The 23,769-nt window shown below is 33.6% G+C and overlaps 1 protein-coding gene across 6 annotated transcripts in view; it reads left to right on the top strand.

Moving 5' to 3' along the window:
• TTBK2 (tau tubulin kinase 2) overlaps window positions 1-23,769 on the top strand; it is a 249,379-nt gene that overhangs the window by 128,336 nt on the left and 97,274 nt on the right. Inside the window, exons 1-2 of one of the 6 annotated variants that reach the window (XM_074289400.1) lie at window positions 19,349-19,707; window positions 23,130-23,215. The exons of 4 other annotated variants lie outside the window; for them this stretch is intronic. The gene's annotated coding sequence lies outside the window, so the exon portion shown is untranslated. Of the gene's footprint in view, window positions 1-19,348; window positions 19,708-20,202; window positions 23,216-23,769 lie in introns of those variants that run through there. One more of the 6 variants, XM_074289399.1, reaches the window with a different exon arrangement.

Here is a 23,769-nt window from a genome sequence, read left to right as displayed (position 1 = left end):
TGACTACATGGATTTACCTTTCTAATGTCAAAGGCAATGAAAGTGGCATTTGAAGGTTTCAGGAACTACTTAGAACTGACACTCATTTCCTAACTATATGTCATAATTACATATTATATTCCTAAGTGAAATAGTTATCTAGAACTTATTTACTTTGCAACTTGGAAGAGAAGTAAAAAATAATAAATGTCTTTGAATAGCCAAAATTAATGTCAGAAAGTTAGTGTAGCAAATTTCATACATGCATTTTGTTCTTTGGTTATATCATCTCACATTCTTGCCGTTACTGTGTACAATGTATTCCTGGTTCTAATTGTTTCGTTCATCATCATAGATCATGTAAATCTTTACAGGCTTTTCTTAAATCAGCTTGTTCATCATTTTTTTAGAAAAATAATATTCCATTGCCTTCATATAACACAACTTATTCAGCCATTACAAATTGATGGGCATCTACTCCTTTTCCAATTGTTTGCTACCACAAAAGGAGCTACTACAAACATTTTTGTACATGTGGATCCTTTTCCCTCCTTTATGATTTCCTTGGGATACAGACTCAATAGAAACTGCTGGATCAAAGGCTATGCACAGTTTTATAGCCCTTTGGGCATTGTTTCAAATTGCTTTTGGTTGGATCATTTCACAACTCCACCAACAATGCATTAAGGTCCCAGTTTTTCCCACATTCCCTCCAACATTTATCATAATCTTTTCCTGCTGTCTCAGCCAATCTGAGAGTTTTGAGATGGTACCTTAAAATTTTAATTTACATTTCTCTAATCAATAGTGACTTAGAACATTTTTTCATATGACTATAGATGTCTTTAATTTCTTTATCTGAAAATTGTCTATTTATATCCTTTGGTCATTTATCAATTAGGGAATGACTTGTATTCTTGTAAATTTGACACAGTTCTTATATTTTAGAAATGAGATCTTTATCAGAAACACTGGATGTAAAGATTTTTTTTTCCAGTTTTGTACTTCACTTTTAATTTTGTTTCTGTTGGCTTTGTGCAAAATCTTTTTAACTTAATGTAATGTAAGTTGTCCATTTTGCCTTTCATAATGTTTGCTAATTCTTTTTACTTTATGTTAAATTATCCCTTACTCTCCTAATTTGTTTATGGTATCATCCTTTATGCCCAAATCATATATCCATTTTAATTTTATTTTTGTATGAGGTATGAGATGTAGATCTATGTTGAGATTCTGACATATTATTTTCCAGTTTTCCAAGCAATTTTTGTTAAAGAGTGAATTCTTAGCCCAAAGGCTGGAATTTGGGGGTTTATCAAATACTAGATTACTATAGGCCTTGATTATTGTGTCATGTATATCTAATCTATTCCACTGATCCACTGCTTTATTTCTTAGCCAGTACCAAATGGTTTTGATGATTGCTGCTTTATAATATGATTATAGGTCTGGTAGTGCTAAGCTACCATATTTTGTATTTTTTTTCATTAATTCCCTTGATATTCTTGATCTTTTGTTCTTCTGAATGAATTTTGTTATTATTTTTGCTAGTTCTAAAAATAATTTTTGACAGTTTGATATGACACTGCCCAATTTAGGCAGAATTGTCATTTTTATTTTATTAGCCCAGCCTACCCATGATATTTTTCTAGTTGTTTAGACCTGACTTTATTTGTGTGGGAAGTATTTCGTAATTGTGTTCCTATAATTCCTGGGTTTATATTGGCAGGTAGACATCTGAACATTTTATTTTGTCTACAGTTATTTTAAATAGAATTTCTCTTTCTATCTCTTGCTGATGGGCTTTGTCAGTAATATATAGAAATGCTGATGATTTGTGTAGATTTATTTTATATTTAACAGCTTTGCTAAAAAGCTGTTAATTGTTTTAATTAGATTTTTGAATGATTTTCTAGGATTCTGTAAGTATATCATCATATCATCTACAAAGAGTGATAGTTTTATTTCCTCATTGTCTAGTATAATTCCTTTAATTTATTTTTCTTTTTGTTAAAGCCATCATTTCTAGTACAATGTTGAATAATAGTGGTGATAATGGGCATCCCTGTTTCAGCCCAGATCTTATTGGGAATGTGTTCAACTTTTCTCCATTATAAATATGTTGGTTTTAGATAGATACTGCTTATTATTTTAAGGAAAGCTCCCTTTATCCCTATGCTTTCTAGTGTTTTTTAATAGGAATAGGAAAGCTTTTTCTGCATCTAATGAGATTATCATATGGTTTCTGTTGTTATTGAGATAGATGATTATAGTAATGGATTTTCTGATATTGAACTAGCCCTGCATTCCATGGTATAAATCCTACTTCACCAGTGTTTTGTCCTGTTGATAAGTCACTGTAATTTCTTTGCACATATTTTATTTGAAATTTTTGCATCAATATTCATTAGGGAGATTAGTCTGTAATTTTCTTTATCTGTTGGCTCTTCCTGGTTTAGATAATTGTCTGATAACTAAGCAACTGTTTGGAGACCTAGTTTGATCTCCTCTTATATCTGCCAAATATCACAGACTATTCCCGAGGATCTTCTATCTCCTTCCTATTCTAATACCTCTAAAAGTAGGAAAATATACACAAGAATAGAAATTGAGAATAGTAGATGCATCCACATAATGGGGCAGGTATCTATGTCCAAGCTTGGTCACTTTTGTTTTTGAGTTTAAGTTACCACTCCTATAATGCTTTTCCCTCAGTTCCTGTAACTTTCAGTTTTATGAACATATTCCCCCTGGGATCCAAAGACTTTGGTTTCCAGGAAGCTGGCTAGTATGTCATGAGAATAATGCTACCATATTGCTGATTAGCATCGTTTGTAATTAGAACCATGATTGTATCTGAATATATTTAAGTCTGAATTTTTTTTTGATTAATGAAAAGTATATAGATATATGTTGATATGTATCTCCCTTTTTCCCTCATCATATCTAACGTATATAGATATATTAATGAAAAAATAGATATATAAACTTATAAATATATACACATACATCTATTTAAATGTGAGAAAAATAATTATATATATATGTGTGTGTATATATATATATATATATATATGTATATAAAGGTCTCTTTCTATACAGGTATAGAAACAAGCAGAAAAGATAACAATTGTATAGGGTAGATACAAATAGAAGAGTAAGACAGTCCTTGTCTTATATTCTAATAAAGCTCATTTTCTCATATTCTAATGAGAGCTGATATTCTAATAAAGACAACACAGAGAGCAGATTTCAGCAATATAATCAGATAAAAAGGTTGCAAGGTTATTAGAGTACAATGGAAAAATTGATAGTAACATATCTTATTATTTTTATTTCCTGGATAAAACCTCAACCATATTTGATATTGATTCATTTGACACCAGGGACTTTGGAATCAGTTGTGAGACATAGGAAACGCTAGCACAGGATCATCCAGCATGGCCTGCCTACAGCGAAGAAGGTTCTATGATTTATGAGCAAAGTAGAATGCAATAGCTCAGAAGAAATGTGAGATGCACAAATCCCTACTTTTTGTGGCCCCATGTGGTATTTTCTTAGCAAAGATATTGAAATGGTTTGCTTGTATCTTCTTCAGTTCTTTTTACAAATGAAGCAACTGAGGCAAAGTTAAGTGACTTGCCCAGGATCATACATCAAGTGAGTATATGAGGCTAGATTTGAACTCAAGACTATGAGTCATCCTGACTTCAGGCCCTGCACTCTTATCTACTGGGTCACCTAGTTCTTTCTATTAAATGCTTTCTAGATACCAAATATTTATCCTAGATACCAAAGGTATATATACAGAAGTGAGTACATTCCTGCCTTCAAGATTATATTCTTTTGAGAAGAGTCTGTATGTGTAAGGTCTGGTCTGAGGAATCACAGGAATGGTGAAGTGGATCCATAACCAAGTTTATCTTTACTTTTATCTAGAAGCAATGTATTGACCTGTTTACTATCCCTAAGGTAAAAAGTGGAAAGCAGAGAGGAGAAAGAGAATAGGGGGTTGTATGCAGTACATTGATAGCAAACAGCATGGCAGACAAAAATTTCCAGATACATCTTTTATAGTGTTGATTAGGCCAAGTAAAGGTTTTTATTTTAAGAATGAGAAGATTTGCACTATTGATCAGAGAAATACAAATTAAGACAAGTCTGAGATACCACTACACGCCTCTTAGATTGGCTAAGATGTCAGGAAAAGATGAGGAATGTTGGAGGGGATGTGGGAAAGCTGGGATGCTGATGCATTATTGGTGGAACTGTGAATGGATCCAACCATTTTGGAGAGCAGTTTGGAACTATGCCCAAAGGGTTATTATATTATGCATATCCTTTGATCCAGCACTGTTACTACTGGGCTTATATTCCAAAGAGATCTTAAAACAGGGAAAAGGATCTGTATGTGCAAGAATATTTGTGGCAGCCCTTTTTGTAGTGGCAAGAACATGGAAACTGAGTGAATGCCCATTAGTTAGAGAATGGCTGAATAAGTTATGATATATAAATATTATGGAATATTATTGTTTTGTAAGAAATGATCAGAAGGATGATTTCAGAAAGTTCTGGAGAGACTTACATGAACTGATGCTGAGTGAAATGCGCAGAACCAGGAGATCATTATACACGGCAACAGCAAGATTATATGATGATCAAATCTGATGAACATGGCTCTCTTCAACAATGAGATGATTCAAACCAGTTCCAATTGTTCAATAATGAAGAGAACCAGCTATACCCAGGGAGAGGATTGTGGAAACTGAGTGTGGATCACAACGTAGCCTTTTCGCTCTTTCTGTTGTTGTTGTTTGCTTGCATTTTTGTTCTCCTCAGATTTTTTTTTCATTTCTACATCCAATTTTTCTTGTGCAGCAAGATAACTGTATGGATTTATATACATATATTGGACTTAACTTATATTTTAACATGCATGGGACTACCTGCCATCTAGGGAAGGGGGTCGGGGGAAGGAGGGAAAAATTTGGAACAGAAGGTTTTGCAGGGATCAGGGTTAAAAAATTACCCATGCATATGTTTTGTAAATTAAAAGTTAAAATAAAAAATAATGAGAAGATTTAGTTATATTTGATGTAAGTAATGAACTGATAATAAACAAACCAAAAAAAATTATATGTGACTACAGCAATGTAAATGAAAAGAGCAACTACAAAACAATTAAAAAATTAATGTTGCAGAGTTACAAAAAACAAATATGACCTCAAAGAAGAGATGTAAAAAAATATTTTCCACTCCTTTGCAGAAATGGAAGGTTCATTGGTATAGAGCTTTATGTATATCGCCAGTTTTTTTTTCCCAGTGTATTGACAGTTTTGCTTCCTTTTTTCTTTTGTTCTTTTAAAATATTCTTTGTTAGATGAAATGGCTCTTTGGGAGAGGGAGATGGCTATTTGGAGAACATTTTTTTAAAGAAAATTAGGAAAGAATAAAAAGAAAGCTTTGCTGCTTTGAAGGCTCAGTTGAGATTAGATTACATAAATTTGTAGGAAACAGTCCATGATTGTGTGATTTTTTTTTTTTTTTTCTTAAGCACTGCTCGGTAGATTGTGAGAAGAAGCAGAGGAAGTTGATAGAGTAATCCTGGGTCATAGTTTGGCAACAATTCAAGAATAGAAGTTATTTTATAGTTAAACTCATTGACTATGGCAGTCACAAATGGGCCAGGGAGGAAAGTGAAACCAGAGCAAGGTTGTTGGCTTGGAATGAATGAGACTCTGGAAATTACAGCAAAGCTAAAGGATATATTTGGGAGGAGCAAGACACAAAGAAGTAGAAGGATAGAAAATTAAGTCCAGAGAATAGAATTTCAGAATTCTTTATCGAAAAAGTAGAATACTTAAAAATGATGACAAACTTTAGTGTGTAACCATTCCAATGTATGACTGTGATGGATTGAAAGTATAAGTCTTGGGCTTATAAATCTAGAGGTACAAGCATATTCACAATTAAATTTTCTTCCATAATTCCAAATGTATATCCAGAAATATTCAGACAAGATTGATATGTTAGTTGATTTTGTTGAACCACCTTTTCTGTTTTTGTTTTTCAAATCTTTGTATAGTGATAACTCTTAACTCAGCAGTCCTTCTACTTCAAGGAAATTTGACAGAAACAATGATCCAGTTTCATAGTAGCATTCTTTGTAATTAAAAAAAAAAAAAGCCAAAAAATCATATGCCTTTCAATTGGGAAAAAGCTAGGAAAAAAATTGTGATATGTTAATCTAATGAAATATTGAATGACTTAATGAAATAATGAATTATGAATGTGAGAAATTTAGAGAAACTTGGGAAGATTTGTATGAACGGAGACAAAATTGACAGTACTAAGAGACCAGTACACAAGTACATCAATCAGTGAGAAATTCATTAAAAGGAAGCCAAACACTTGAGTAATTGAAAAACTGAAAAATTTGAAAAAAAGGCATGGATGGGATGCTACAAAGCTTCATGGAGCTGGGGGAGAGAAAGGAGGGAAAGGAGGGGGCAGTCTCAGCAACAGCAGCTTCACAGAAATGCAGTCAATAACTTTGGATGAACTCCATAGGCTCAAAGAGCTACTGAAGATAACCCTGGAGTTCTTGTTCCTGTGGAATAAGACTATAACAATAATAATAATAATAATTTTTAAAAATATTGTTCTGGAGAACAGATCAATATGCTGATTCCCTCATGAAAGAGAAAGAGAAGGAGATTTCACCATATTCTATAGCTTCACTTAAATATTTTTTCTTTGTCATAAGGTTTCAGCATAGGGATACTGGAGGAAATGATTGTGATGTAAAAGCAAAAAGAATCAACAAAATTTCTTATTTAAAAAAATAATTAAAAGAAAAGCATCACTGGATAGGAAGGAAGTAAAATGAGAATGTAGGATAGAGGATAATTCTAAGATTGTGAACTCTGGTACCTGGAAGGATAGTGGAATCTGTAAGAGAAAAAAAAAAGTTAGGAAAAGGATGTTTGTTTGAAAAATATTATTTCTGTTTTGAACATATGGAGTCATAGATGCCAATGAAATATCTGTTGGGAGATGTAGAACTGAAGGGAAATTAGGACTGAATATCTAGATTTCTTTATAAGAACCCATGGGAATTGATGAGATCAGCAAAGGACAACAAAGTGTAAAGAGAAGAGTTTAGGACTGGATAAATGGAATCTCTTTTTTCATCTTCAACTCCTGACTTCCTTCAAGCTTTATCCAAAGTCCTATATTTCACAGGAAGTCTTTTCCAAATCCTCTGTTGATTATTTCCTATTTATCCTGGATATGGGGTATAGGGTATGTATGTATGTATACTTATACATGTGGTGCATGAAGGTGTGCATATGGATGTACATATGTGTGTGTGTCTTCATATTGTCTCCTCCTTTAGATTGTGAGGTCCTTGAGGGCAGGGACTGTGTTTTGCCTCTCTTCACGTCCCCAACACTTAATACAGTGCATAATAAGCACTTAATAAATGTTTAATAAATGCTTATTTGCTGACTGAGAAGAAGGCTAAGGACATATACACTTAATGATAAGAGGAGAATAGTGATCCATCTCAGAAATAAGGAAAACCAAGAGGAAACTGGCATGGAAGACAAGTGGAAGAGAAAGTTTCAGGAAGAAGGATGTGGTGCATTTCCTCCCACCTATAGCAGAGAGCTCTGATTGAATAAGATTTGAGAAAAGACCATTAGGTTTACCAATTTAGAAACCATTGGTAATTTGGGGGAGAGAAGGTTTTATCCTTTGCTCATATATACCCATTCCTGAAACACTTTTATCTTCATTCCTGCCTACTAAAATACTACCAACCTTTAAAGTCCATCTAAAATACTGCTTTTCTCCTGAAACATTTTCTGATTCTTCCTTCCCTACCTCCCGTCCCTGACTAGAAGTAAATTCTCCCAATGAGTTCTTTATATCCTGTTTATACCTTTCTTTTGCATTTATCATATTTCAATCCATATTATATGTAACTGATTACATTTATTGCCACCTTTAGTAGATTTTAAGCTCCTTTAATGTAGGGAATTAATGTCTTTATATGTTTATTCCCTTGAAAGCTGGTACCAATGCTTTGAATAAAACTTCTGTTTAAAAAAAAATGTTTGCTATTTAATGAAAGGAATCAAAAGAATATGAGAGCAAGTTCATTTAAGACTCAGAAGACAGTGGGATGTAGAGCATAAATAGATGGATTAGTCTTAGAAGAAAGAAGAGATAATTTTTAAAAACTAGAAGGAAGGATTAAAGAATAGATGTAGGGGAACAGAAATAGAGGAGAAAGAGTAAAGGACATAAAGGTACTTGTGGCAGAGAATTTTAGTAAAGTCAAAAGTGAAGCTAATCTCTGAAAATGAAGGAGCAAGGGAAAGTGGACAAAATTTCAAACATTTGCTGAGCATGGTAAGGATTTAATGAAAGATGATGAATAAATAAGTTGCCAAAAATCAAGGAGTTTTAAGACTGCTTAGGATGAATTTGTAGAATGAGGTATTTTTCTTAAGGATTATTTCTGGTCTGGCATAAGAAGCAAAGAAAATGGAAAACAAGAGTTGAGTTTTTTATAAATGAGTTTAGAGTGGTGACGAATCACAGGGATCATTGGCCGTGATTTTGCTTGTTAGGAAATCAAGGGTAATTAAAAAAGGGGCTGATAGAGTAGATGAAGAGGGAAGATTCAGTGATTGGAAATTAAGAAAAAAATGTAAGAGAGGTGGAAGAATTATTGCAAGAACAAATAAATAAGGTAACAAGAAGCATCAAACTTGAGATCTTGTAGTGTGGGAGAAATATTGGTTAATATCCCCTGCTGCAACTGTGTTATTAAATAAAAACTATGGAAGAGAGTGAATATTGGCATAGGTTTATGACATAGCATTTCAACTCAATTTAATGGGCTTTTTTTTTTAACACCTGCTATGTGCCAGACACTATTTTTGATCAGGGGGTAGAAGGACAAAGATGAAACAAATTCAAGTCCTTTGATTACAGATTTTTTTTTCATCTGTTTTATTGTATTCCTTTTATTTTTGCTATATAGAAAAAAATGATTATATCCTATTGGTGTTTGTTTTCTAAATTATTTGAATTTTCATTGCTGAAATAATTTAATATTGAAATATGAAGTATCTTTTCTGAAATGTAAATCCTGGTCTTTATTCTAGTTATGTTCTTATACTCCTGATTGGCAGCAAGCTTATGCTAAGTATCTTATGCTAGAAAACGAAATTATCTGCTTTTAGCCCCAAGAAAATACTTTATTTGGTTTATCCTTTAATAGGATCAAGGCCCCTCTGTTTCCCTTAGCATGACTTGCTTTCACTGTTATTGACAATATTTTCTTTGGTCCTATGAAGGGTTAGAGCAAGTGGAACAAACAGAACCAAATGTATTATGATTATTTTCTACTATGATAGTTTATTGAAATTTAAATGATAGGATAGAACTAGATTGTTACTCCAGAATTTTTATTTAATTATAAATATTGCAAATAATATTGCGACATGTAATCCCTTTTCTATAGTTTTTTTCTTATAATCAGAAAATCTCATTACTTTGGGAACTATTTAAGGGATTATTATTTAAAACTTGTCACTTGAGCAGTGAGATTGTAGCTATTGTCTCTTACAGCTACTTAAAATTCTCTTAAGAATGATAATTCTACAAATATTCTTGGTTTCAATGTTTAATTATCTTTATAATTTAGGAAATTTATGTATTCTCTTAACTTTCATGCTTAACCCTTTATCCTCTTAATCTATTATGGAGATGTAAATTAGCTAGCCTTTCATATTAGCTATCTTATCCTACAAATCTAGTTTGACTGAATTTTAGATTTTCCCCTTCTATATCCTTCATCAGTTTTTTTCAATATGGCCATTTTTCCTTCTACTGTCCTTTGGCTAGTGGTTAAGGAGGTATATGGTTAATGGTCTGTTTAGCTCCTATTGTTTTATTTATTCCGTGTTTATCCCACCTCTCTTGTGTTTTGTATCATGTCTGGTTTCCAATTGTTATCATGAAAGACTAACAAGCAGGGTTTGTTTTCTTCTTTAGTCTCTCCATTTCCTTATCCTTAATAAGTTAACTATACCATCCACTCAAGATTTCTTTTACTTCTTATATCCCCACCTTATACTTTGAACCCCCTCTCGATCCAGTCTTCTCTCTTGTTTTTTTCTTCTCGGTTGGAATTAGCTACTTGATTATCAAACTGTGCATACCCTTTGACCCGGCAGATTGTCCAGTAATGAAGAGAGCCATCTAAACCCAGAGAGAGGACTATGGGAACTGAGTGTGGACCACAACATAGCATTTTTACTCTTTCTGTTATTGTTTGCTTGCATTTTTGTTTTCCTCAGGTGGTTGTTGTTTTTTTTTTTTTTTTTCTAGATCCACTTTTTCTTGTGGAGCAAGATAACTGTATAGATATGTATACATATATTGGATTTAACATATAATTTAACATGTATTGTACTACCTGCCATCTAGGGGAGGGGGTGGAGGGAAAATTTGGAACTGAAGGTTTTGCAAGGATCAATGTTAAAAAAAATTATCCGTGCATATGTTTTGTAAATAGAAAGATATAATAATTTTTTAAAAAGGAATTAGCTATTTGACCCTAATATATTAACATCCCCTTTTTTCTAAGGCTTTGATACTTCCTCTATTGATGTTTCCCCCATTCTCTCTTAGTTACTATATCTGCTTCCTTCAGTGTTTGATATTTGATTTTGATCTCTAGATCAGAGATTTGGTTCTTGATTTGGTTTATACTATTGAGTAGTTTCACTGACTATAAGATTATATAATTTCATCAATGTGGGTAGTTCCTTCACTGATAACAGACCTTAACTCCTCTGCAGCATAGTCCAAGCTCTTTGAGAGTTGCTGTGATTTAAGATTTATCTCCTCATGATCAACCTGAATGAGGCAATGAAAAACCATCTATTAAGCACTAACTTTGTTCTAGGTGTGGTGCTAAGCTCTGGGAATTCATTCAGATCAAGTAAGACATAACCTAAAGGAACTTACTTTCTAATGATGGAAGATAGTCTGATAGAGGAGCCTCTCAGAACTTAGTTGGAGTAATCTTCAGGTAACAAATGTGTACTCCATTACGGGGCCTACATTCAAATCTTTAAATCATAGATTTAGAACTGGAAGACGCCTCACAGATCATTTAATTCATGCACCTCATTTTATAGATAAGGGAACAGATTGAGAGGTTACCTGACTTTTCCAAGATTACATAGATAGTAAATGGTAGTGATGAGGTTTAAATTTAGGGAACCCAAATGAAATTAAGGTTTCTGGTAGTCAGGAAGTTAAATAAGGTCTAGTGGAAGGTTTGGGGTTCAGGGAATCGAATGGAGAGGTTTGTCTCCCCCGCAGCCTCTTGGGATTCAACACAAGGGGAGGAGTTCTGGGGACTTCCTTCTGACGGCACAGTGGTTCTCTGTAAAGGAATTTACAGACCCGAAAACCTAGCTTTATAAGAGGTTTATTATGGGGAATGGAAGTAAGATTAAAGTCTGGTTAAGGAAATAGGTGAGGGTAAGGAGAGGATAGCACTGGAAAGAGTCTTCCAGTGGACAGAAGCTCCTTGTGATGCCAAGCATGGAATAGCTAGCATGTTTGGAACCTCTGCAAAGAGAGGATTTTAGTTTGGCTCTTTTTAATGAGAGATTTAATTAAAGGGGGCCCATAGATGGAGTCCCAAGTTGGCTCCTGGCTAGGTTTCAGCTAGGGCTAGAATTTGAATTGAATTCAGTGAGTTTCAGGACTGAGCCAACCTTACCGATATAACAAAGATGAAACTGTTTGTCCTTTGGGTGGGGTCCCTCACTGAGGCAGAGTTGAAGGAGATTTTCTTCTTTAAGGATTTTCAGAATATCAGGGTCCCCTCTTCATTAAATTGACCGAAATTTAATCACAAATCCCCTGACACCCTAAATCCAATGTTCTTTCTACATCACTCTGCCCTTACCTTAGTGCTTAGCCCCTGCTGAATCTTATATAATGCAGTTAGAACCTCTCTGTCTCTGTCCTAGCTTCACTGGAGTAGAACTTTAGTGGAAGTAGGGGTTGGTTCTGTGTCTACTCCATGTGGCCTGAACAGTGAATGTTCTTCCTCAGGAGCTTATAACTTCTACTTCTTTCCTTTGCAGACTGGAACAAAAGGCTGGGCCTGAACTTCTGTTGGAGACAGGGTATAGGTTTGTGGGAGGTACCTGAGATCTTATACAAATTGTTTAGTTATATATTCCTACATTTAAATCTCTACTTATCTTTAACTTTAACTGTTCCCTCATTATGAACATCCTTATTTCATCAGTCAACTAGCATTTATTAATTGCCTACTGCTAAGCTAAACACTGAGGACACAAAGGCCCCTCCCCCAATTAAAAAAGCAACAACACTCCCCTTCTTCAAAGAGCTCACAGTCTAATGGAGAAAAAAGACAGCATGAAAACAATTTTGTACAAGTAGCTATATACAGGATAAATTGGAGTTTAATCTCAGAGAGAAGCCACTAAGATTAAGGAGAACAGGGAAAGACTTCTTAGAGAAAGTTAAACTTTCTGAGACTTTGGAGGAATTTAGGAAAAGTTAGGTAGTGGGTATGAGAAAGGAAAGCATTATGGCACAGCCAGTGGAAAAAAAGTCAGAAGTTGACTCCTATGTGTGCAGGGAACCAAATTTCAGAGTATGTGGAGAAAAGCATAAAAAGCTTGAAAAGTTAAAAAAAAATAAAACAGATTTTATGTCTTTGTTCTTCAAATGGCTTTTAAGTCCTTTTCTGCTTCAGATCCATTTCTCTCAGTTCTTGTTTTGGGTCTCTGCTGATTCCTGTTTAATTCTCCATTAAAATTTTAATTGTGACCTATTCAAGAACTCTTAAAATACCTTTTCTCCATTAACTTCCCTGGACTAAATTTTAGTGAAATCTTTACTTATTTGATTCTCACTGTTTCCTAGATAATTCTGTGGATTTAGGGACTCGGTTTACCTTATAACTCATACTATATCCTATTGGACTGAGTATGTAGGAACCTTTGACTTCTATCAGAGTAGTACTACTTTTCTTTCTCCTATGAGCCCATCCATTCTCTTGATCTTATCTGCAATATTTTCCTCTTTTTCTTCTGATTTTTCTTCTATTTAATGTCACCACTACAAATATAGGATGTTTCTACCCAAATGTTCTGTTTTTATCTTGACTCTGTGGTAAAGTTTTGACTGGAGCCTGTTAAAAATTGCTCTACTCTGAAAAATATTTTGTGGAGACACTGTGTGTGTATTAATTAGGGTATTCTAGGCTTGCCTTACCATGGCCATTAAAAACCTATTTGGGCTGGACAGCATGTCATTTGGTGTGAAACTTTGATCCTGACAATTATACAAATAGAAGTAACAGTTCTATTTTTATGTACCTTAAAGGAAAGCCAAAAAGACAGCTTCCATAAATAAAGTGTGAAGCATGTGAGGAGTTGTGCATAGGCTTTTTGTGCCAAGTAATAAATAAGACTGCAGTTCTGAAATATTTACCAAAAAGAATAGACAATATATTTCTCATACACCATCATATAGGGAGCTTTCTGAAAATAAAAATCTTCATGAACATATCAAGCTAATGGAGGAAATTAAAGAGTTCTGAATTAGTAAATGTGGTGTATGGGCTCCCTCCCTGGAGAGCCTCCGGGTCAGCCAGGATAAATTGAAGTCCTTGATCTTTAAGGGGAGAAGTGAAGGAGGCAGACAAGCAAAATCTGGGATTCTGGAGTCTAGAATCACCAGCCTCTCTTCTCCTCATCCTGCAGCCAAGTGCCTCTGTAGCTCTCCCTCTACCCTCTAACCCTTGCCTATGATTATCTTACACCAAACATTCAGAAAGCATCAACAGTGAGAAGAGCCATTTATCTAAATACATGCTAATAGAGTCATTGTCTCACATCGAACAGGTAATTAACCTTAAGTGCTAGGTTGTCTGATTCAAGCATACCTTTTTGGAGTTTCAGTCTTCCACAAGTAAATATTGTAAAGAAAAAAGAAAAAAAAAAAAAAGGAAATAATAAGCATTTCTTCAGTACCCAGCAGTTTTTTTTGGGGGGGATAATAAGTCATTTAAAAGGAAGAAGTGATAAGTGAAGAAAATATAGATTATGAAGATTCCATGTTAGTCATCCTTCTAATGAGGACACAGAGGCAATATAGTTAAACCATAGAATTACAGTGTAGGTTTTTGAATCAAGTAGAAGTAATTGAAAGGAAATAGAAAATTCTCCTAAAACAAATACATTCTCCAGCTAGATAAGTTGTGAAAAGATAAATTTTCCTTGAGCATATTAATCTAGCTTGTGTTGTCATATAATAATAATTAACAAAACCAATGATTGTAAAATAAGGCAAAATCTTTTGCTTATTTTTCTTAATGAATTATTAATATGTGGGAGACTGGCATGAGATATGATTGAGTGATTTTTTTAAAGTATTTTTTTAGCAGTCTCTCATTTTGATTCTGAATTGGACATTTGTCCATGACAATAGCAAATTCTATTGTTGAGTAGAAATCATTTTGTTTTAATGCCATGATTGAGATAAGTTCTTTAAAGATTTTAAAAGGAGAAAAATAGTTCAGCAAAACTAAGAAGCATCTTTAAAAAGTTTAATGTTATATTCAATGTTTTATACCTATGAATCCCAACCTTGCAAAGAAGAGAGGCCAACCTTGACCATTATAATTTTACTATGTAACGTTTTTGTCTTGTTATTCTTTGCATTTATATTATTGTAGTCATTGTGAATCTCCCCCCCCCCCCGGTTCTCCTTACTTTGTATAAGTTCATATAAATCTCATGTCTTTCTGTATTTATCATATTTATTGATTCTTAAAGCAGAGTAATAGTACAATTATGTTCACCTACCACAAATATTTTGTTATCTTTTAATTGATAGGCATCTAATTTCTTTCTCATACTTAATTATCCTCCTGTCCCCTAAAAGCTACTATAAATACTTTGCTTTCTTTACAGTTTAAGAAAAAAAATGGGATCATAAATACTATGATGTATAAGGGACTTCTTTTTGTCATTGACTTTCTTGGGATATATACTATACAGTGGAATCTCTTGTCAAATTATATAGGCATATAATTCCAATTTGCTTTCCAGAATAGTTTTACTAATATAGCTATATCAAAAATGGCTTGGTGTGTCCATCTTTCTGCAATTCCTCCAATACTTACTTCCCATTTTTGTTGTCAATATTCTGGCTATAAAATAAGACCTTAAACATCCATGCATTCTTAAATCATTTCTTTTTTTTTGTGCTGTGTATAGTGATTTTCTTTCAGTGCTTTACAGCACCTATATAGATTTTTTTCCTCTCATTTATACTCTTCATAATCATTTCAACAATTATGAGGTGGCAAGTATTCTTATTCTCACTTTATAGGTTCAAAAACTATGATTCTAGAGTTTAACTAACTTCTTTAGGCTTGCACAGATAGCAAATGACAGAAATGGGATCATCTTAATCCACACTTGTCCTGACTCCTTATCCAATGGTCTTTCTACTTCATCACTGACCTTTGCAATAATAGAAGAAAAGATAAATCTAACAATTCATGGGGTAAACTCTAGTGAAAACAAAAATATTTACAGAATGCATTAAAACAATAGAAATTCATATTAAAAGATAGTTATTAAATTACAAAAAAAATGGTGTGATGGTTGATAATCTTGAAGTAAAACTCAAATTAGAAAACATTAAATGAACTAAGTAAGAGGTCATATTCTCAAAGCTTCTATTTTAATGTTAGAGCATATACATTTAAAATATAGGTGTGGGGGCAGCTAGGTGGCACAGTGGATAGAGTACCAACCCTGAAGATAGGAGGACCTGAGTTCAAATTTGGCTTCAGATACTTAACACTTCCTAGCTGTGTGAACCTGGACAAGTCACTTAACCCCAATTTCCTCGGGGGGGGGGGAATACATATATATGTACACACACACGTATATATGTATATAAATATACACATATATAAACACACATATACATATATGTATATATGTTATAAACACACACACATATATACACACATATGTATGCATTGCTTAATAATTCTATAATAAAATTTATAAAGAAAAAAAATCTCAAAATCTTATAAGAAGAAATTGCTAGGAAAGTGGAAGATTTTAACACTTCACTGTCAAGATATGAACATAACAACAAAAATAAAAATAGGTAAACTATTTTGCCTCCGCGGTCCTCAATTTCCTCATTTTAAAATGCAAGTTGGGTTAAATGGCCTTCAAAGACCCTTTTAGCTGTTAGTTTGTTATTCATTGAGTATATAGTTAAATGCAGAGAAAGCCTCTATACAGCATCTATTTATTTATCCTAAAAACAGACATAAAACTTTTAACTGTGTAGTTGGATGGATATTATATAGATTTGGTCCACATATATATGGACATAATATATACATATATCTTAGATAGATATTACAGATGGATAGTAAATTGGGATCTGAAATTAAACAGATGGAGAGGTTAGGCAAGATTGCATTTGAAAAATGATGCTACTTTTTGAATTTGTACCACTCTTCTAGCTGTTCTTTCAGAACTTGAAGAGAAAGATATTCAGAGATTATTATTGTTAAGGATTTAATGATAGCAATTTTAAAAGACTATACAGAGAGAGCCCATTCAAACTGAATTAACACCATTTGGCTTGTGGGATAATAGTCCCAACTCAATTGTGTTTTCAGAGCAAATCAGAGCCAGGGTGTTTGAAGATCTTCCTTTTTGTCTCCATTTTTAAGAACTGGCCTGGAATTCTTGAGGAATAGTCAAGTTTAGAAATGTCTTGTATGGATTTGTAGAATCAAATTTGTGTTTTTCTAAACATTGGCAAAAGTAACAATAGTGGAACATCTCTGTGAAGATACTTAATAGCTGTATACCAAAAAAAGTGTGGTATAGTATGTGGATAATCCACAGAACCTCCTTTCAGGCTCTCTACCATTTGACACTGTTAAACTCACTTTTATTTCAAAAGTTAATTATGCAGTTAAGGCCAAAGGAGAAATTCTGGTTTGTTATGAATGCAGGGATGAGGAAATATTTCCTAAAAGTGGTGATCAAGAAGACCTAGTAGAATTGGCACATGTTTTAAATAAAGCTTTAAAAATAATAGTACCAGATTCATGATCTTATTCTAATCAGATTCATGATCTTATTCTAACCAGATTCATGATTTTATTCTAATGGCTTAAGTCACTACATTGAAAATCCCAGTGGGAAAAAAAGTGTCTTACACAATAAAAATTGTTGATGGCATATAAATATATATATATATATATATATATATATATATATATATAACTAGATCAACTTAGAAAGAAGTAAAGATATAGTTTACAAATCCATCTTTCTTACTTTACTTCTAAGCCACCTCCAGATAATACAATTACCAAAACTGGTAATAGTGTTAAACAGGAGGCAATGATGAAAAAGTAAAGCAAAGGGGCAGTTAGTTGGTACAGTGGATAGAGCACCGGCCTTGAAGTCAGGAGGACCTGAGTTCATAACTGGCCTTAGACACTTAACACTTCCTGCTTGTGTGACCCTGGGTAAGTCACTTAAACCCAGTTGCCTCAACAACCAAAAAAAGAAAAAGAAAAAATGCAGCAAAGATACTTTCAATTTGATGAAAATACAATTTTATCAAATCTGAACTAGAAAAAGAATCTCTCCAGATAGTACCACTTAAGAGGACCAGCTACAACATATTGATACAAGCTATGCTGAAACCTCAAAATAAAAATGGCCTTTAGGAAAATGATATTGTATCAGTGAATTTGGATGATGCAAACTTTCCATTGAGTGATAGATAATAATGGAAGCATTTGTAGAAATAGTTCACTTGTTAAATACTTAATTTTCTTTAGTAGGAGTTTCTATACAAAGATGAAAAGCAAAAGAAATGAAAAGGGTAAAATAAGTTTAACATGGATTTACATAAACACCTATACCTAATCTATTTTTTTTATAACTTGGTAATCTAGAACAGTGATTTAAGACTCAAACAGAAAGGAGGGGGTACTAAGTTTGAAAATATAATATCTCTGTTTCATTGAATTTTTTATTTATTTTGATAAAGAATTTCCCAATTACATTTTAATCTGATTTGGGCTACACTTAAGAATGTTGTGGGCTGTATGTGGCTTATGAACCAAATGTTTAATACCTCTTATCAAGAAATATCCTAACTAAAATCAATATCTTAAAACACTAAAAATGTATTTTGTTACCAATGGTTTAAATTCAGTTCAGTAAATGTTAATTGAGCATCTATTAAAAAATAAAAATGTTTTACATCCTGGATTGAGTGATAAAACATTTGTGTTCATTAGTCTTAGGAAATTTGACAATTTCACATTGAGATGAAAAATACTCACTGTTGGGGAAGTTATGTTGGTTTTATTTTAAAAAATAAAAGATTTATTTGACTTCCTAATAAATATTTTTATATTCATTTGTTTTGATTCATCAGTATTATCTATTAAAAAGTTACTAGACTAAGACACCATTTTCATCTTATGTCTGTGTTGCTACTAAATTTTCATTAGGATGTTGACAGTTTGGAATTAGACCTTTTTAATAAACTTCTTAAGAAGAAGAATGGTAATTTTAGCACATCAAATATTATTGGAAAATCTATATAAGGGTTTTAGCTGGATTGGACTAAAGGGAAAGTAGAAATTCAAACTTCTACATTGTAAATATTTGAACTAAATACATTTTATACAGATGTATTATATGAGATCTTGCTTTTATTCAGTGATTTGGCATGCTTGATTTTTTTTAATCAATGTTTTATAAATAGTTCTTATTTTTACAGTTAAGTAATTGGAAAATCTCAGTCTTGCTTTGTATGTAAAGACATAATTGATAAACTTAGTCATTCAATTGTGGCGTGTTAACTGTCATCATTAATAATATTAAAGTGCAACTTCTGAATCATGTGAACAAGATAAATTAGACATTTTCTCTGATCCCCATAATCTTTCAAACCTCTCTAAAATAAAATATGTTCCAAAGATAAAGCAACTCTACTTGTTTCCATATTCTAGGATACCTAGAATAATAATTTTTTTTAAGGTTAAAAAACAGAGCCCAGGAACTTATGCTAACTTAGCTCCTTTACCCCACCTTCCACACTGCTGGCAAGGATATACTACCAGATCCAAGACTTACATCAAAACCCATTCCTATTCTCTGGTTCCCCTTCCTTCTTTCCAGTGCTGTGGAGACCCTAGCTCAAGGCTGTTGAAGTATGCTTGAACTTTTATAGCCCTTTTGGAGGAAAAGACTGTCAGATGCTACAACCTGGAAGCACTAGTGGTGCAATGTACTAGAAGGGAAATCACTTTGAATTGTCTATACCATGCCCAAAAAACCAAGGAACAGAGGGAGTGTGACAAGTCACCAAGACAGGATTATGTATGTGAGGTTCTGTGCGGTTCTACAAAGCCTGAAGGATAGAGTACAACACCCAGCTGAAGCCATTTCTGACCCCTCAGAAGTCTACTGGGGCAGAGACTTAGACGAGTGAACTGTGAATTCTCCAGTGTGGGAAGAACATGAGATACTTGAAGATCCAGCTGCCAAGAAAATCACAATCAGAGGCAAGGAACTGGTAAGTTAGCAATAAGAAAAATAAAAGGGAAAAAGATTGAAAATACCAAATATTTTAAGGAAGATAAAAACCTTAAACTCCTTGAACATAAACAAATAAATCAATCGGAAAAACAGTAACATTAAAAAAATAACCTTCAAATCTCATAAGAGAGTTCAGGAATCTTTAAATAAATACTACAAAATAAAGAAAAATCTAGTACTTTATGAGAGAGGATTTTGTGGAATTTGAGGAAAACATAGAACTACAACATACAGTTGTTGAGTGACTAAAAAAAAAGAAATCAGAATTATGAGATCAAAATTTAATTTGGAATTTGTAATGACAAGCCTTACCAGTACAATGCAAGCAAAATATACTGATCTTGAAGACAAGATATATAAAGGTACCTGAGAATCATAGGCATCTCAGAAGAACATGAAAGAATGAAACAAACTAAAAAACCATCTTAACACAAAAATGAAGTAAAAAAAAAAAAAAAAAAAAAGAGAATTATCCAGAACTTCTAACTGTAGAAAATGAATTTTCATTTGAAAAATTCACAGATTTCTATTAAAAAAAAAAACAAACAAACAATTATTGCAGGTGTGAGAGATGATTCTGCCTCATGGTAGGGCCCCAGCCTCTGAGTAAGCCTTTTCTTATTGACCGTTTTATGGCTTCAGTCTCCAAAACAGAGTAGTTGAAATTAACAATTCAATTCAGTACCAAGTTCTACAAGCCATCAGAAGAAAGATCTTCAGATACAAAGGAAGGGCCAGTCAAATAATGCAAGACTATTTTGCACCCCCTAGCAAAAGGGGAAGGGAGGCAATAATGTGTTATGAAGAACAACGAAGCTCAGAATGCAATTTATCTTCCAACTTTAGTTTAAACATTTAGGACAAAAGATAAATAGTCAATAATAAAGAATAAAACACTTTTAGAAAGAAAACCAGAACTGAAAAGATTATTTGCTTCTTGAACATCCCAGTAGAGGAAAATTGAATAAATGCAGCAGACAAAGAGGGACAACAGAAAAACTAATAAATGATCTTTTTCAAAATGTATATAAGGAGAGGAGTGAAAGCAAAAATCTGGTAGAAGTAATAGTGAAAATGTGACTAGGGAGCATTATAAACAGAATCTAATGACATCATGTCTATGGATGAATACTTTTTTTGTAGTACTATATTACAGCTTGGGAGGAGGGTACATGGAATGAAGGGAAGGGAACAGTAAAATTAAGAGGAATGAGTGAGGTGCTAGTCAAATCAAAAGCTAATAGTGAGGGGAAGATGACTTCTGTGTTCTTGGAAAGAGAAAAACCTATAGAGGAGTCAGTGAGAAGAATAGGGGAAAGATTGAGAAGGGGGAAAAAAAGGAGGTCTTACTTTGTAGGGACAGGGGTTTTACTGATGAATTATACTATTGGTGAAAAGAGATAAAAATTTTACACTGAATGAGGCCTTGAGATGTGGAAGTAAGGGAGGGGGGTGGAATTTGGTGCTTAAAAATTCTACTTGTCTCTAGAGGGAAGAGGAATTTGATGCCCTAGAGACAATGGCACCTGGAGCAATGGGAGAGCATGAACACAGGGAGGAAAATTCCAGGTAAATAATAGGGGGAAAAACGGTCAATAAGAAAAGGCTTACTCAGAGGTTGAGGCCCTACCATGAGGCAGAATCATCTCTCACACCTGCAATAATTGGCATTATTCTGAGAGTGAGATAACAATGAAAAAGGGGAATCCATGAGGTAAACCCTACCATTCATATGGCAAAAAGCATCTAAAGGGAAGAGCCTAGAATGGATATCTTGGAAACTTTGATTGTATGAAGAATACAAAGAAAATAGAGGGACATGTTTATAGGGATAATGAGTCAGAGAATGAGAGTCTAGAGTAAAGTGAAAAAGAACATGGAAAATTGAAAGTGAGAGAAATCCTTTTTGTAAAGGAATGCAAAAATGAAAATTTAAAACTAAGAAACAGGACCAGCTAAAGGAGAGAGGACTGAGAGGAGGAAGAAATCTATAACCATACAAAATCTTGAGAGAGGAACTAATAAATAAAACCTTAAAGGAAAAAGGGGTAACAAATGAGAAGAGGACAACAGGGCTGAGAGAAAAAGAGCCAGTGGGAATAGAGCTGCCTTAAAAAAAGATCAAAACAAAGTAACTAAAGAAGCAAATACTATTAACAACACAAGATAAAAAATAACTTGGAAAAAAAGTAATTTTAGAGATAGATGGAGGAAAAAATTATCCTAACTCTTATAACCCTAAATATGAATGGATTAAATAATCTAATAAAATGAAAAAGTTACACCTTGGATAAGGGGAAAAAAAAACCTTAAAATCTGTTGCTTACAAGAAATTCATTTTAAAAATAGATATGTACAAGATCAAATGGAAGTGATAGCAGGAAAAAAAGTTTGCTATGCATTAAGTAAATGCAGAAAAGCACTAGTTGCTATCATGCTATTAGACAAAGCAAAACTGAACATTCAAAAGATAAAAAGTGATCAACAAGGAAACATATTATGCTGAGACCACAGACAACAAACTAATAATAATAAAGTGGTAAACATAAATTTACCTAGGGAAAAACTCCCTATTTAATTTAAAAAAAAAAAAAAACCTACCTGGGAACACTGAAAAATCAATATAGCAAAAATTTGACTTAGATCAATACCTTACACCACACTCCACAAATCTGGTTGTTGTCCTTCATGTTTGAAGAGAACCAATTTGACTTCACTGAGTTGAGGTCCAGGTACTGTGTATCTTACTATGGTTGATAAGACCAATACAACCTTGGGAAGCCCTGCCACCAATTAGACACAAATAATTTATATGAATATTTGGAGTACAATTTTCTTTATATTTATGTATCTAATGTGTTTTGGGTTTGGTTGGGTTTGGGTTTTTTTGTGGTTTTTTTTGAGTGATTGTAATTTTCTTTACTCATGTAACACAGCACCTTTTTTGATGAGGACACATACATGCTGGGCTGTTCTGTCTCTCATGTCTCATAATTGATTCTAAAGAACTTTGGAGAGTATCCTTGTATCATACCTTCTGACCTCCATGTGAGCAATTGCCTTGTGTGAGTTCTCCATAAAATACTCATGTAGGCAAATTTATTTTTAGTATTTGAACAACGTGACCTATTATTAGAATTCTCTTCTCTGCCATAGTTTGAGTGCTTGAAAGTTCAGCTCAACAAAGGACTTCAATGTTTGTTATCTTATCTAGCCAGACGACCTTCAGAATCTTCCTAAGGCAATTGAAATGAAAACAATTTAATTTCCTGGCATGACACTGGTGTTGGTGTACTGTCCAGGTTTCACTGGGATACAAAAATGAGGTCAGCAGAACAGCTCTGTGGACCTTCAGTTTGGTAGACAGCCTAATTCCTTTTCTCCCACACTTTCCTTCAGAGCCTTCCAAACACTGAGCTAGCTCTGGCAATGCATATGCCAATCTCATTGTCAATGTGGACATCTCTGAAAAGTATACTGCCAAGGTAAGTGAACTTATCCTCAGCATTCAAAATTTCTCCATTTACTGTAACTAATGGTTCCATATAGGGATGATGCAGTAACTGGCTGATGGAGAACCTCTGTTTTCTTGTTATTTGTCAGGCCAAAATTAGCACAAGCAGCAGAGAATTGATTCAGACTTTTTTGCATCTCAGCTTCATAAGTTATATTGAATGCACAGTTATCTGAAAACAAAGTCACACACCAACTCTCTCTCCATTTTAGTTTTGGCTTTTGTAGACTTTTCAAGTTAAATAATTTACCATCAGTGTGGTAAATTTGAAGGGTGTGAGCTAGCTCCCTGGAGGGCCTCAGGGTCAGCCAGAGTCAGGATAAATTAAAGTCCTTGGGTTTTAGGGGAAGAAGTGAAAGAGGCAAGCAAGCAGAATCCTGGATTCGGGAGTCTGGAGTCACCAACTTCTCTCCTTCTTGTCCTCCTCCCAAGTGCCTCTATGGTCCCTCCCTCTCTGCCCTCCAATCCTTGCCTATCATTATCTTAACACCAAACATTCAGCAAGCACCAATGGTTAGAAGAGCC

This window comes from Sminthopsis crassicaudata, chromosome 2 (assembly GCF_048593235.1).
Source record: "Sminthopsis crassicaudata isolate SCR6 chromosome 2, ASM4859323v1, whole genome shotgun sequence".
Taxonomy (NCBI): Eukaryota; Metazoa; Chordata; class Mammalia; order Dasyuromorphia; family Dasyuridae; genus Sminthopsis; species Sminthopsis crassicaudata.
The sequence above is the reverse complement of the archived record's forward strand: the minus strand, read 5'-3'. Positions and strand labels throughout refer to the sequence as shown.